At 38.2% G+C, this 14,243-nt stretch overlaps 13 non-coding genes across 13 annotated transcripts; all 13 read left to right on the plus strand.

Moving 5' to 3' along the window:
* Nucleotides 1-4,382: 4,382 nt before the first annotated feature.
* trnav-uac (transfer RNA valine (anticodon UAC)) lies at nucleotides 4,383-4,455 on the plus strand. Its single transcript has one exon. It is a non-coding gene; the product is annotated as a tRNA-Val (tRNA).
* A 141-nt stretch (nucleotides 4,456-4,596) lies between these two features.
* On the plus strand, nucleotides 4,597-4,669 carry trnav-aac (transfer RNA valine (anticodon AAC)). Its single transcript has one exon. It is a non-coding gene; the product is annotated as a tRNA-Val (tRNA).
* A 556-nt stretch (nucleotides 4,670-5,225) lies between these two features.
* trnav-uac (transfer RNA valine (anticodon UAC)) lies at nucleotides 5,226-5,298 on the plus strand. Its single transcript has one exon. It is a non-coding gene; the product is annotated as a tRNA-Val (tRNA).
* Nucleotides 5,299-5,861: 563 nt separating this feature from the next.
* trnav-cac (transfer RNA valine (anticodon CAC)) lies at nucleotides 5,862-5,934 on the plus strand. Its single transcript has one exon. It is a non-coding gene; the product is annotated as a tRNA-Val (tRNA).
* A 1,678-nt stretch (nucleotides 5,935-7,612) lies between these two features.
* Nucleotides 7,613-7,685, plus strand: trnav-aac (transfer RNA valine (anticodon AAC)). The gene has a single exon. It is a non-coding gene; the product is annotated as a tRNA-Val (tRNA).
* A 348-nt stretch (nucleotides 7,686-8,033) lies between these two features.
* trnav-aac (transfer RNA valine (anticodon AAC)) lies at nucleotides 8,034-8,106 on the plus strand. Its single transcript has one exon. It is a non-coding gene; the product is annotated as a tRNA-Val (tRNA).
* A 1,192-nt stretch (nucleotides 8,107-9,298) lies between these two features.
* Nucleotides 9,299-9,371, plus strand: trnav-aac (transfer RNA valine (anticodon AAC)). Its single transcript has one exon. It is a non-coding gene; the product is annotated as a tRNA-Val (tRNA).
* Nucleotides 9,372-9,719: 348 nt separating this feature from the next.
* trnav-aac (transfer RNA valine (anticodon AAC)) lies at nucleotides 9,720-9,792 on the plus strand. The gene has a single exon. It is a non-coding gene; the product is annotated as a tRNA-Val (tRNA).
* A 1,614-nt stretch (nucleotides 9,793-11,406) lies between these two features.
* On the plus strand, nucleotides 11,407-11,479 carry trnai-uau (transfer RNA isoleucine (anticodon UAU)). The gene has a single exon. It is a non-coding gene; the product is annotated as a tRNA-Ile (tRNA).
* Nucleotides 11,480-12,240: 761 nt separating this feature from the next.
* On the plus strand, nucleotides 12,241-12,313 carry trnav-aac (transfer RNA valine (anticodon AAC)). Its single transcript has one exon. It is a non-coding gene; the product is annotated as a tRNA-Val (tRNA).
* Nucleotides 12,314-12,453: 140 nt separating this feature from the next.
* Nucleotides 12,454-12,526, plus strand: trnav-cac (transfer RNA valine (anticodon CAC)). The gene has a single exon. It is a non-coding gene; the product is annotated as a tRNA-Val (tRNA).
* Nucleotides 12,527-13,296: 770 nt separating this feature from the next.
* trnav-uac (transfer RNA valine (anticodon UAC)) lies at nucleotides 13,297-13,369 on the plus strand. Its single transcript has one exon. It is a non-coding gene; the product is annotated as a tRNA-Val (tRNA).
* A 546-nt stretch (nucleotides 13,370-13,915) lies between these two features.
* Nucleotides 13,916-13,988, plus strand: trnav-uac (transfer RNA valine (anticodon UAC)). Its single transcript has one exon. It is a non-coding gene; the product is annotated as a tRNA-Val (tRNA).
* Nucleotides 13,989-14,243: the final 255 nt, after the last annotated feature.

Here is a 14,243-nt window from a genome sequence, read left to right on the forward strand (position 1 = left end):
TATGATGTGTGATGAAGAGATTTCGATTATGGAAATCAAGGAAGCAATTGTTAGCACGCAAGGTAATAAAAGTCCGGGTTTGGACGGTTTAACAAATGAGTTCTATAAAGTCTTTGTAGATATTTTGGCACCCATTTTAGTGAGGGTGTTTCATTATATGGAAGAGAATAAGGAAATCCCTGAGTCTATGTCAACTGGAATGTTAACGATCTTATTCAAAAATAGGGGCAGTAGATTAAAGTTAGAAAATTATAGGCCTATTAGCCTTCTAAATTCGGACTATAAGATACTGACTAAAGTGTTAGCGAATAGGATGAAAAAGGTGATTGGGAGTATTATTGAATCAACACAAGCCTACGGCATACCTGGAAGAGATATTGCAGATGTAATTTGTACAATTAGGGATGTTGTTAATCAAATGAAAAATGAAGGTGGTATAGTTTTAAGTTTGGATTTTAACAAAGCTTTTGATAGAGTGGAGCACAGCTTTTTATTACAAACTATGGAGAGGTTTGGGTTTGGGCCAAAGTTTGTATCTTGGATCAACCTGTTGTATAGTGGGGCTAAAAGTTGTGTGAAATGTAACGGAGTGTTAACAGATACTTTCCCTGTGGAGAGGTCAGTAAGGCAGGGCTGTCCTTTGTCAGCTCTGCTGTACAGTGTTTCTACAGAACCGTTAGCTACATTGATAAATAGTAATAAAGAAGTAAGGGGTGTTGGAATCCCAGGTGGTGGTGTCAGTGTTGTACATCAGTACGCTGATGACACTACTTGTACTGTGAAGGATATAGAAAGTATTGGAAGCATTATGGAAATCATAGATATATATGGCAAGGCATCGGGTGCTAAAGTTAATATAGAGAAGACTGAAATAATGTTTGTTGGGGATATCAATGTAAAAGGGTGTGAGATTCCATTCAAGAGCGCAAAGGATTTTATTAAAGTGCTGGGAGTAAACATTGGTGTAAAGGAGAAAGAGGCAAAAGATATAACTTGGACTGGGATCCTTAATAAAGTCAAGCTAACGTTGAATTTCTGGAAAAATAGAAAACTTAAGTTACAAGGGAAAGTAATTGTTGCAAATGCTTTGGTATTATCCAAATTTGTGTATGTTTTGGGAGTCCTGGACATGCCGGAGTGGGTCCTAAATGAATTGAATAATGTGGTGTCAAATTTTATATGGGATGGTAAAGGAGTGAGAATAGCTCAGAAAACATTGATTGCTGACTATGTGGATGGAGGTTTAAAACTTGTAGATTTAGATGTCAAAAGAAAAGCTATTAGGATAAAAACAGTAAAGAAATATTTGTATGACAGTGAAGATTATGGCTGGAAACACTTCTTTAAAGTCTACTTAGAGGAGAGTGGTGGTTGTGAGGATAATGGTTTATTGATGGGGCTTAAAAGGGCAATGTTTGAAAAGGTACCAGATTTTTATAAAGAGGTGCTAAATGCATGGGCAGAGTTGTTGCCTAATGTATATTATGAATGTGGACATATTGACCTGATTATGAATCAACCTATATTTCTGAATGAGAAAATCAAGAACAAAGAAAAAGTTTTGTATAATAAAGTATTTATGAGTGCAGGTCTACGGCAAATAAAAGATTATACATATGAGGTAATTCCAGGGTTTTTACCTGGGGAAGCTATTTTTGACATAATCAATGAATGGGATGAAGAGGTGGGAAGGGGAACAGTGAATAATATGTATAACAAGATAAAGAATAGTATACCAAGAGAATGGGTTGATTTAATAAATAGTGAAGTTGAAAGAGAAGATTTATTTGTATTTCCTAATTTGTTCATTGGTAGCAGTAAGAAGAAAGTACATTTATCTAGTATACCAGTGAAAAGATTGTATAGAATAATGGTAGGAAAAGTGTGTAGAAGGCCGGCTGCTGAGAAATTTTGGAAAGTAGTTTTTCCGGAATTAGATGAAAAAAAGATATGGGAAAATTTAAATGTAAAATATAATAGTAAGGAGTGTGAAAATAATGATTTCAAATTAAGACATAATAGAATATTTACAAAGGTGGTGTTAAAGCAAATTAATGGTGAGATAGAAAGGGAATGCGATGTATGTGGACGTTTCCCGGAAACTCTAATGCATTTGTTTATAGAATGTGAGGATTTAAAATATTTTTTTTGTAAAGTTAAGGAAATGTTATGTAGAAAGGGGGGGAGATTTCGTGAAAAAGTATGCGTGGGAGGAACTTTTGTTATTTGGAGTGTCTGGTAAATGTGAGGGTGTTAATGTGTGTTTGTTGAATATGGTTTTGAGTTTTGTGAGGTATGCTATTTTTTGTAGGAGGAATTATGTTTCTTTTGACAGAAAGAGGGTTCAGGTGTGGAGTATCTTTATAGCACTGTTCAGTAAACACATAGATATGTTGTTTAATTATGGGATGGAACATTTTGATGAATCTTTTGTTGAAGGGAGTGGGTTAATTTCACGAGAGGAGAGTGGAGGTATCACTTATAATTTTTGAAAGCACTGTTTTGATATTTACTTTGTTTTTCATTGGGTCCCTTGAATTTGATAGGGGGTGAATTGTTCACCAGCTTCTGTTAGTCTAGTGTCTTCTGTATTGTTCTCTGTGGATTGTACTGTAAACAGTAGATTGTACTGTAAATATTGTAAACAAACATTTTTGATAATAAAAAAAAAAAAAAAAAAAAAAAAATCACGTTCGCTTCACACGCGAAAGGTCCCGGTTCGAAACCAGGCGGAAACAACGCTCATTGACACATTCAATTGTACCACAGAGAAGTTCATGAATCCCTTATTTTGGAAATTCGAATACGTCCATGAATATCTTAAAATTCGGTTTACTCCTTGCAGCTAATTGTAGCAGCAGTTTCTATGTGTAGTGTTATCACGTTCGCTTACACATGAAAGGTCCCTGGTTCGAAACCAGTGGAAACAATGCTCATTGACACATTCAAGAAGTACATAGCGGTAACAGAGAATTTCATTAATGTCTTATTTTGGAAATTCGAATACGTGCCATGAATATCTGTAAAATTCGGTTTACTCCTTGCAGAAAATCAAGCAGCAGTTTCTGTAGTGTAGTGGTTACGTTTGCTTAACACGCGAAAGGTCCTCGTTCGAAACCGGGGAAACAGTGCTCTTTGACACGTCAAGGTACTGTACTTTTAACAGAGAATAGTATTTTCATAAATTCTGTATTTTGGAAATTCGAATACGTGCCATGAATATCTGTAAAATTCGGTTTACTCCTTGCAGAAAAATAGCAGCAGTTTCTGTAGTGTAGTGGTTATCACGTTCGCTTCACACGCGAAAGGTCCCGGTTCGAAACCGGCGGAAACAACGCTCATTGACACGTCAATAAGGTACTGTACTTTTAACAGAGAATAGTTATTTTCATAAATTCTGTATTTTGAAATTCGAATATGTGCCATGAATATCTGTAAAATTCGGTTTACTCCTTGCAGAAAAATCAAGCAGCAGTATTTTGGAAATTCGAATACGTGCCATGAATATCTGTAAAATTCGGATTACTCCTTGTAGCTAAATGTAGCAGCAGTTTCTGTAGTGTAGTTGTTATCACGTTTGCTTCACATCCGAAAAGTCCTTGGTTCGAAACCGGGCGGAAACAACGCTCATTGACACATTCAAGAAGTATCATAGTGGTAGCAGAGAAATCCGTTAATGCCTTATTTGGAAATTTGAATACGTGCCATGAATATCGGTAAAATTCGGTTTACTCCTTGCAGCTAATTGTAGAAGCAGTTTCTATAGTGTAGTGGTTATCATGTTTCCTTCACACACGAAAGGTCCCTGGTTCGAAACCGGGTGGAAACCAACCTCATTGACACATTCAAGAAGTACTATAGCGGTAACAGAGAATTTAATTAATGCCTTATTTTGGAAATTCGAATACGTGCCATGTATATCTGTAAAATTCGGTTTACTCCTTGCAGCTAATTGTAGAAGCAGTTTCTGTAGTGTAGTGGTTATCACGTTAGCTTAACACGCGAAAGGTCCGGATCGAAACCGGGCGGAAACAGTGCTCTTTAACACGTGCAGTAGGTACTTTACTTTAACAGAGAATAGTTCTTTTCATAAATACCTAATTTTGGAAATTTGAACACGTGCCATGTATATCAGTAAAATTCGGTTTACTCCTTGCAAGATAATTGTAGCAGCAGTTTCTGTAGTGTAGTGGTTATCATGTTTGCTTCACACGCGAAAGGTCCCTGGTTCAAAACCGGGCGGAAACAACGCTCATGGACACATTCAAGAAGTACTATAGCGGTTACAGAGAATTTCATTAATGCCTTATTTTGGAAATTCGAATACGTGCCATGAATATCTGTAAAATTCGGTTTACTCCTTGCAGAAAAATTAAGCAGCAGTTTCTGTAGTGTAGTGGTTATCACGTTCGCTTTACACGCTAAAGGTCCTCGGTTCGAAACCGGGTGGAAACAGCGCTATTTGACACGTGCGGTAGGTACTGTACTTTTAATAGAGAAAAGTTATTTTCATAAATTCTGTATTTTTGAAATTCGAATACGTGCCATGAATATCTGTAAAATTCGGTTTACTCCTTGCAGATAATTGTAACAGCAGTTTATGTAGTGTAGTGGTTATCATGTTCGCTTAACACGCGAAAGGTCCCTGGTTCGAAACCGGGCGGAAACAATGCTCATTGACACATTCAAGAAGTACTATAGCGGTAACAGAGAATTTCATTAATGCCTTATTTTGGAAATTCGAATACGTGCCATGAATATCTGTAAAATTCGGTTTACTCCTTGCAGAAAAATCAAGCAGCAGTTTCTGTAGTGTAGTGGTTATCATGTTTGCTTAACACGCGAAAGGTCCTCGGATCGAAACCGGGCGGAAACAGTGCTCTTTAACACGTGCAGTAGGTACTTTACTTTTAACAGAGAATAGTTCTTTTCATAAATACCTAATTTTGGAAATTTGAACACGTGCCATGTATATCAGTAAAATTCGGTTTACTCCTTGCAAGATAATTGTAGCAGCAGTTTCTGTAGTGTAGTGGTTATCATGTTTGCTTCACACGCGAAAGGTCCCTGGTTCAAAACCGGGCGGAAACAACGCTCATGGACACATTCAAGAAGTACTATAGCGGTTACAGAGAATTTCATTAATGCCTTATTTTGGAAATTCGAATACGTGCCATGAATATCTGTAAAATTCGGTTTACTCCTTGCAGAAAAATCAAGCAGCAGTTTCTGTAGTGTAGTGGTTATCACGTTCGCTTTACACGCTAAAGGTCCTCGGTTCGAAACCGGGTGGAAACAGCGCTATTTGACACGTGCGTTAGGTACTGTACTTTTAATAGAGAAAAGTTATTTTCATAAATTCTGTATTTTGAAATTCGAATACGTGCCATGAATATCTGTAAAATTCGGTTTACTCCTTGCAGATAATTGTAACAGCAGTTTATGTAGTGTAGTGTTTATCACGTTCGCTTCACACATGAAAGGTCCCTGGTTCAAAACCAGTGGAAACAATGCTCATTGACACATTCAAGAAGTACTATAGCGGTAACAGAGAATTTCATTAATGTCTTATTTTGGAAATTCGAATACGTGCCATGAATATCTGTAAAATTCGGTTTACTCCTTGCAGAAAAATCAAGCAGCAGTTTCTGTAGTGTAGTGGTTATCGCGTTTGCTTAACACGCGAAAAAGGTCCTCGATTCGAAACCGGGTGGAAACAGTGCTCTTTGACACGTCCAATAAGGTACTGTACTTTTAACAGAGAATAGTTATTTTCATAAATTCTGTATTTTTGAAATTCGAATATGTGCCATGAATATCTGTAAAATTCGGTTTACTCCTTGCAGAAAAATCAAGCAGCAGTTTCTGTAGTGTAGTGGTTATCACGTTCGCTTCACACGCGAAAGGTCCCCGGTTCGAAACCAGGCGGAAACAACGCTCATTGACACGTCCAATAAGGTACTGTACTTTTAACAGAGAATAGTTATTTTCATAAATTCTGTATTTTTGAAATTCGAATATGTGCCATGAATATCTGTAAAATTCGGTTTACTCCTTGCAGAAAAATCAAGCAGCAGTATTTTGGAAATTCGAATACGTGCCATGAATATCTGTAAAATTCGGTTTACTCCTTGCAGCTAATTGTAGAAGCAGTTTCTATAGTGTAGTGGTTATCATGTTTCCTTCACACACGAAAGGTCCCTGGTTCGAAACCGGGTGGAAACCAACCTCATTGACACATTCAAGAAGTACTATAGCGGTAACAGAGAATTTAATTAATGCCTTATTTTGGAAATTCGAATACGTGCCATGTATATCTGTAAAATTCGGTTTACTCCTTGCAGCTAATTGTAGAAGCAGTTTCTGTAGTGTAGTGGTTATCACGTTCGCTTAACACGCGAAAGGTCCTCGGATCGAAACAGTCCTCTTTAACACGTGCAGTAGGTACTTTACTTTTAACAGAGAATAGTTATTTTCATAAATACCTAATTTTGGAAATTTGAACACGTGCCATGTATATCAGTAAAATTCGGTTTACTCCTTGCAAGATAATTGTAGCAGCAGTTTCTGTAGTGTAGTGGTTATCATGTTTGCTTCACACGCGAAAGGTCCCTGGTTCAAAACCTGGTGGAAATAACGCTCATGGACACATTCAAGAAGTACTATAGTGGTTACAGAGAATTTCATTAATGCCTTATTTTGGAAATTCGAATACGTGCCATGAATATCTGTAAAATTCGGTTTACTCCTTGCAGAAAAATCAAGCAGCAGTTTCTGTAGTGTAGTGGTTATCATGTTTGCTTAACACGCGAAAGGTCCTCGGTTCGAAACCGGGTGGAAACAGTGCTCTTTGATACGTCCAATAAGGTACTTTACTTTTAACAGAGAATAGTTATTTTCATAAATTCTGTATTTTGGAAATTCGAATACGTGCCATGAATATCTGTAAAATTCGGTTTACTCCTTGTAGATAAATGTAGCAGCAGTTTCTGTAGTGTAGTGGTTATCACGTTTGCTTCACATGCGAAAAGTCTTTGGTTCGAAACCGGTCGGAAACAACGCTCATTGACACATTCAAGAAGTACTATAGCAGTAACAGAGAATTTCATTAGTGCCTTATTTTGGAAATTCGAATAACTGCCATGAATATCTTTAAAATTCAGTTTACTCCTTGCAGCTAATTGTACCAGCAGTTTCTGTACTGTAGTGGTTATCACATTCGCTTTACACGCGAAAGGTCCTCGGATTGAAACCGGGCAGAAACAGTGGTCTTTGACACATGCAGTAGGTACTGTACTTTAAACAGAGAATAATTATTTTCATAAATGCCATATTTTGGAATTTCGAATACGTGCCATGAATATCTGTAAAATTCGGTTTATCCTTGTAGCTAAATGTAGCAGCAGTTTCTGTAGTGTAGTTGTTATCACGTTTGCTTCACATCCGAAAAGTCCTTGGTTCGAAACCGGGCAGAAACAACGCTCATTGACACATTCAAGAAGTATCATAGTGGTAACAGAGAAATTCGTTAATGCCTTATTTTGGAAATTTGATTACGTGCCATGAATATCGGTAAAATTCGGTTTACTCCTTGTAGCTCATTGTAGAAGCAGTTTCTGTAGTGTAGTGGTTATCACGTTTGCTTAACACGCAAAAGGTCCTCGGATCGAAACCGGGCGGAAACAGTGCTCTTTGACACGTGCAGTAGGTACTTTACTTTTAACAGAGAATAGATATTTTCATAAATACCTAATTTTGGAAATTTGAACACGTGCCATGAATATCAGTAAAATTCGGTTTACTCCTTGCAGCTAATTGTAGCAGCAGTTTCTGTAGTGTAGTCGTTATCACGTTTGCTTCACACGCGAAAGGTCCCTGGTTCGAAACCGGGCGGAAACAACGCTCATTGACAAATTCAAGAAGTACTATAGCGGTAACAGAGATTTTCATTGATGCCGTATTTTGGAAATTCGAATACGTGCCATGAATATCAGTAAAATTCGGTTTCCTCCTCGTAGCTAAATGTAGCAGCAGTTTCTGTAGTGTAGTGGTTATCACGTTCGCTTAACACGCGAAAGGTCCTCGGATCGAAACCGGGCGGAAACAGTGCTCTTTAACACGTGCAGTAGGTACTTTACTTTTAACAGAGAATAGTTATTTTCATAAATACCTAATTTTGGAAATTTGAACACGTGCCATGTATATCAGTAAAATTCGGTTTACTCCTTGCAAGATAATTGTAGCAGCAGTTTCTGTAGTGTAGTGGTTATCATGTTTGCTTCACACGCGAAAGGTCCCTGGTTCAAAACCTGGTGGAAATAACGCTCATGGACACATTCAAGAAGTACTATAGTGGTTACAGAGAATTTCATTAATGCCTTATTTTGGAAATTCGAATACGTGCCATGAATATCTGTAAAATTCGGTTTACTCCTTGCAGAAAAATCAAGCAGCAGTTTCTGTAGTGTAGTGGTTATCATGTTTGCTTAACACGCGAAAGGTCCTCGGTTCGAAACCGGGTGGAAACAGTGCTCTTTGATACGTCCAATAAGGTACTTTACTTTTAACAGAGAATAGTTATTTTCATAAATTCTGTATTTTGGAAATTCGAATACGTGCCATGAATATCTGTAAAATTCGGTTTACTCCTTGTAGATAAATGTAGCAGCAGTTTCTGTAGTGTAGTGGTTATCACGTTTGCTTCACATGCGAAAAGTCTTTGGTTCGAAACCGGTCGGAAACAACGCTCATTGACACATTCAAGAAGTACTATAGCAGTAACAGAGAATTTCATTAGTGCCTTATTTTGGAAATTCGAATAACTGCCATGAATATCTTTAAAATTCAGTTTACTCCTTGCAGCTAATTGTACCAGCAGTTTCTGTACTGTAGTGGTTATCACATTCGCTTTACACGCGAAAGGTCCTCGGATTGAAACCGGGCAGAAACAGTGGTCTTTGACACATGCAGTAGGTACTGTACTTTAAACAGAGAATAATTATTTTCATAAATGCCATATTTTGGAATTTCGAATACGTGCCATGAATATCTGTAAAATTCGGTTTACTCCTTGTAGCTAAATGTAGCAGCAGTTTCTGTAGTGTAGTTGTTATCACGTTTGCTTCACATCCGAAAAGTCCTTGGTTCGAAACCGGGCAGAAACAACGCTCATTGACACATTCAAGAAGTATCATAGTGGTAACAGAGAAATTCGTTAATGCCTTATTTTGGAAATTTGATTACGTGCCATGAATATCGGTAAAATTCGGTTTACTCCTTGTAGCTCATTGTAGAAGCAGTTTCTGTAGTGTAGTGGTTATCACGTTTGCTTAACACGCAAAAGGTCCTCGGATCGAAACCGGGCGGAAACAGTGCTCTTTGACACGTGCAGTAGGTACTTTACTTTTAACAGAGAATAGATATTTTCATAAATACCTAATTTTGGAAATTTGAACACGTGCCATGAATATCAGTAAAATTCGGTTTACTCCTTGCAGCTAATTGTAGCAGCAGTTTCTGTAGTGTAGTCGTTATCACGTTTGCTTCACACGCGAAAGGTCCCTGGTTCGAAACCGGGCGGAAACAACGCTCATTGACAAATTCAAGAAGTACTATAGCGGTAACAGAGATTTTCATTGATGCCGTATTTTGGAAATTCGAATACGTGCCATGAATATCAGTAAAATTCGGTTTCCTCCTCGTAGCTAAATGTAGCAGCAGTTTCTGTAGTGTAGTGGTTATCACGTTCGCTTAACACGCGAAAGGTCCTCGGATCGAAACCGGGCGGAAACAGTGCTCTTTAACACGTGCAGTAGGTACTTTACTTTTAACAGAGAATAGTTATTTTCATAAATACCTAATTTTGGAAATTTGAACAAGTGCCATGTATATCAGTAAAATTTGGTTTACTCCTTGCAAGATAATTGTAGCAGCAGTTTCTGTAGTGTAGTGGTTATCATGTTTGCTTCACACGCGAAAGGTCCCTGTTTCGAAACCGGGCGGAAACAACGCTCATTGACACATTCAAGAAGTACTATAGCGGTAACAGAGATTTTCATTAATGCCTTATTTTGGAAATTCGAATACGTGCCATGAATATCTGTAAAATTCGGTTTACTCCTTGCAGAAAAATCAAGCAGCAGTTTCTGTAGTGTAGTGGTTATCACGTTCGCTTTACACGCAAAAGGTCCTCGGTTAGAAACCGGGTGGAAACAGTGCTATTTGACACGTGCAGTAGGTACTGTACTTTTAACAGAGAAAAGTTATTTTCATAAATTCTGTATTTTGGAAATTCGAATACGTGCCATGAATATCTGTAAAATTCGGTTTACTCCTTGCAGATAATTGTAGCAGTAGTTTCTGTAGTGTAGTGGTTATCAAGTTTGCTTAACACGCGAAAGGTCCCTCGTTCGAAACCGGGCGGAAACAATGCTCATTGACACATTCAACAAGTACTATAGCGGTAACAGAGAATTTCATTAATTCCTTATTTTTGGAAATTCGAATACGTGCCATGAATATCTGTAAAATTCGGTTTACTCCTTGTAGCAAAATGTAGCAGCAGTTTCTGAAGTGTAGTGGTAATCACGTTTGCTTAACACGCGAAAGGTCCTCGTGTTCGAAACCGGGTGGAAACAGTGCTCTTTGTCACGTGCAGTAGGCACTGTACTTTTAACAGAGAATACTTATTTTCATAAATTGTGTATTTTGGAAATTTGAATACGTGCCATGAATATCTGTAAAATTCGGTTTACTCCTTGTAGCAAACTGTAGCAGCAGTTTCTGTAGTGTAGTGGTTATCATGTTCGCTTAACACGCGAAAGGTCCTGGGTTCGAAACCGGTCGGAAACGACGCTCAATGACACATTCAAGAAGTATCATAGTGGTAACAGAGAAATTCGTTTATGCCTAATTTTGGAAATTAGAATACGTGCCATGAGTATCGGTAAAATTCGGTTTACTCCTTGTAGCAAAATGTAGCAGCAGTTTCTGTAGTGTAGTGGTTATCACATTTGCTTCACAAGCAAAAGGTCCCTGGTACGAAACCAGGCGGAAACAACGCTCATTGACAACTTCAAGAAGTACCGTAATGGTAACAGAGAATTTCATTAGTGCCTTATTTTGGAAATTCGAATACCTGCCATGAATATCTTTAAAATTCGGTTTACTCCTTCCAGCTAATTGTACCAGCAGTTTCTGTACTGTAGAGGTTATCACATTCGCTTTACACGCAAAAGATCCTCGGTTTGAAACCGGGCAGAAACAGTGCTCTTTGACACATGCAGTGGGTACTGTACTTTAAACAGAGAATAATTATTTTCATAAATGCCTTATTTTGGAAATTCGAATACGTGACATGAATATCTGTAAAATTCGGTTTACTTCTTGCAGAAAAATCAAGCGGCAGTTTCTGTAGTCTAGTGGTTATCACGTTCGCTTTATACGCGAAATGTTCTCGGTTCGAAACCGGGCGGAAACAGTGCTCTTTAACACGTGCAGTAGGTACTATACTTTTAACAGAGAATAGTTATTTTCATAAATACCTTATTTTGGAAATTTGAACACGTGCCATGAATATCAGTAAAATTCGGTTAACTCCTTGCAATAATTGTAGCAGCAGTTTCTGTAGTGTAGTAGTTATCACGTATGCTTCACACGCGAAAGGTCCCTGGTTCAAAACCAAGCGGAAACAACGCTCATTGACAAATTCAAGAAGTACCGTAATGGTAACAGAGAATTTCATTAGTGCCTTGTTTTGGAAATTCGAATACCTGCCATGAATATCTTTAAAATTCGGTTTACTCCTTGCAGCTAATTGTAGTACTAGTTTCTGTGGTGTAGTGGTTTTCACGTTTGCTTAACACGCGAAAGGTCCTCGGTTCGATACCGGGTGGAAACAGTGCTCTTTGACACGTACTTTTAACAGAGAAAAGTTATTTTCATAAATTCTGTATTTTGGAAATTCGAATACGTGCCATGAATATCTGTAAAATTTGGTTTACTCCTTGCAGATAATTGTAGCAGCAGTTTCTGTAGTGTAGTGGTTATCACGTTTGCTTAACAAGCGAAAGGTCCTCAGATCGAAACCAGGCAGAAACAGTGCTCTTTAACACGTGCAGTATGTACTTTACTTTTAACAGAGAATAGTTATTTTCATAAATACCTAATTTTGGAAATTTGAACACGTGCCATGAATATCAGTAAAATTCGGTTTACTCCTTGTAGCAAACTGTAGCAGCAGTTTCTGTAGTGTAGTGGTTATCACGTTCGCTTAACACGCGAAAGGTCCTCGGTTCGAAACCGCACGGAAACAGTGCTCTTTGACACGTGCAGTAGGCACTGTACTTTTAACAGAGAATTGTTATTTCATAAATACCTTATTTTGGAAATTAGAACGCGTGCCATGAATATCTGTAAAATTCTGTTTACTCCTTGTAGCATAATGTAGCAGCAGTTTCTGTAGTGTAGTGGTTATCACGTTAGCTTCACACGCGAAAGGTCCCTGGTTCGAAACCAGGCGGAAACAACGCTCATTGACAAATTCAAGGAGTATCTTAGTGGTTACAGAGAATTTCAATAATTCCTTATTATGGAAATTCGAATACCTGCCATGAATATCTTTAAAATTCGGTTTACTCCTTGCAGCTAATTGTACCAGCAGTTTCTGTACTGTAGTGGATATCATATTTGCTTTACACGAGAAAGGTCCTCGGTTTGAAACCGGGCAGAAACAGTGCTCTTTGACACATGCAGTAGGTAATGTACTTTAAACAGAGAATCGTTATTTTCATAAATGCCTTATTTTGGAAATTCGAATACGTGCCATGAATATCTGTAAAATTCGGTTTACTTCTTGCAGAAAAATCAAGAAGCAGTTTCTGTAGTCTAGTGTTTATCACGTTCGCTTTACACGCGAAATGTCCTCGGTTTGAAAAACGGGTGGAAACAGTGCTCTTTAACACGTGCAGTAGGTACTATACTTTAAACAGAGAATAGTTAATTTCGTAAATTCTGTATTTTGGAAATTCGAATACGTGCCATGAATATCTGTAAAATTCGGTTTACTCCTTGTAGCTAAATCTAGCAGCAGTTTCTGTAGTGTAGTTGTTATCACGTTTGCTTCACATCAGAAAAGTCCTTGGTTCGAAACCGGGCGGAAACAACGCTCATTGACACATTCAAGAAGTATCATAGTGGTAACAGAGAAATTCGTTAATGCCTTATTTTGGAAATTTTAATACGTCCCATGAATATCGGTAAAATTCGGTTTACTCCTTGTAGCTAATTGTAGAAGCAGTTTCTGTAGTGTAGTGGTTATCACGTTTGCTTTACACGCGAAAGGTCCTCGGTTTGAAACCGGGCAGAAACAGTGCTCCTTGTCACGTGCAGTAGGTACTGTACTTTTAACAGAGAAAAGTTATTTTCATAAATTCTGTATTTTGGAAATTCGAATACGTGCCATGAATATCTGTAAAATTCGGTTTACTCCTTGTAGCTAAATGTAGCAGCAGTTTCTGTAGTGTAGTGGTTATCACGTTTGCTTCACACGCGAAAAGTCCACGGTTCGAAGCCGGGTGGGGACAACGCTCATTTACACATTCAAGAAGTACCATAGTGGTAACAGAGAAATTCATTATTTTGGAAATTTGAATACGTGCCATGAATATCGTTAAAATTCGGTTTACTCCTTGCAGGAAAATTAAGTAGCAGTTTCTGTAGTGTAGTGGTTATCACGTTTGCTTTACACGCGAAAGGTCCTCGGTTCGAAACCGGGCGGCGACAACGCTCATTGACACATTCAAGAAGTATCACAGTGGTAACAGAGAAATTCATTAATGCCTTATTTGGAAATTCGAATACGTGCCATGAATATCGGTAAAATTCGGTTTACCACTTGCAGAAAGATCGAGCAGCGGTTTCTGTAGTGTAGTGGTTATCACGTTCGCTTTACACGCGAAAGGTCCTCGGTTCGAAACCGGGCGGAAACAGTGCACTTTGACACGTGTTGATGATCAGTTACTTGAGAAGGAGACCAAGTCAGGACGCTGGACCGGGTGGATTCAATTATAGTAAGGCATTTTATTATGAGACAAAGATATTTGGCAAAGCGTGCACGGACTCCTTCGTTTAGCTCATAGGGAACTAGCGGAAGAGAGAGCCGAAACATGGTGTGCATCCAATTTATACAATGAAATAACAGTGTGTTGACGTAGGTTGAGTCTAGTAGGTCCGCTCTCCTGACT

This window comes from Salmo trutta, unplaced genomic scaffold, assembly GCF_901001165.1.
Source record: "Salmo trutta unplaced genomic scaffold, fSalTru1.1, whole genome shotgun sequence".
Lineage (NCBI taxonomy): Eukaryota > Metazoa > Chordata > Actinopteri > Salmoniformes > Salmonidae > Salmo > Salmo trutta.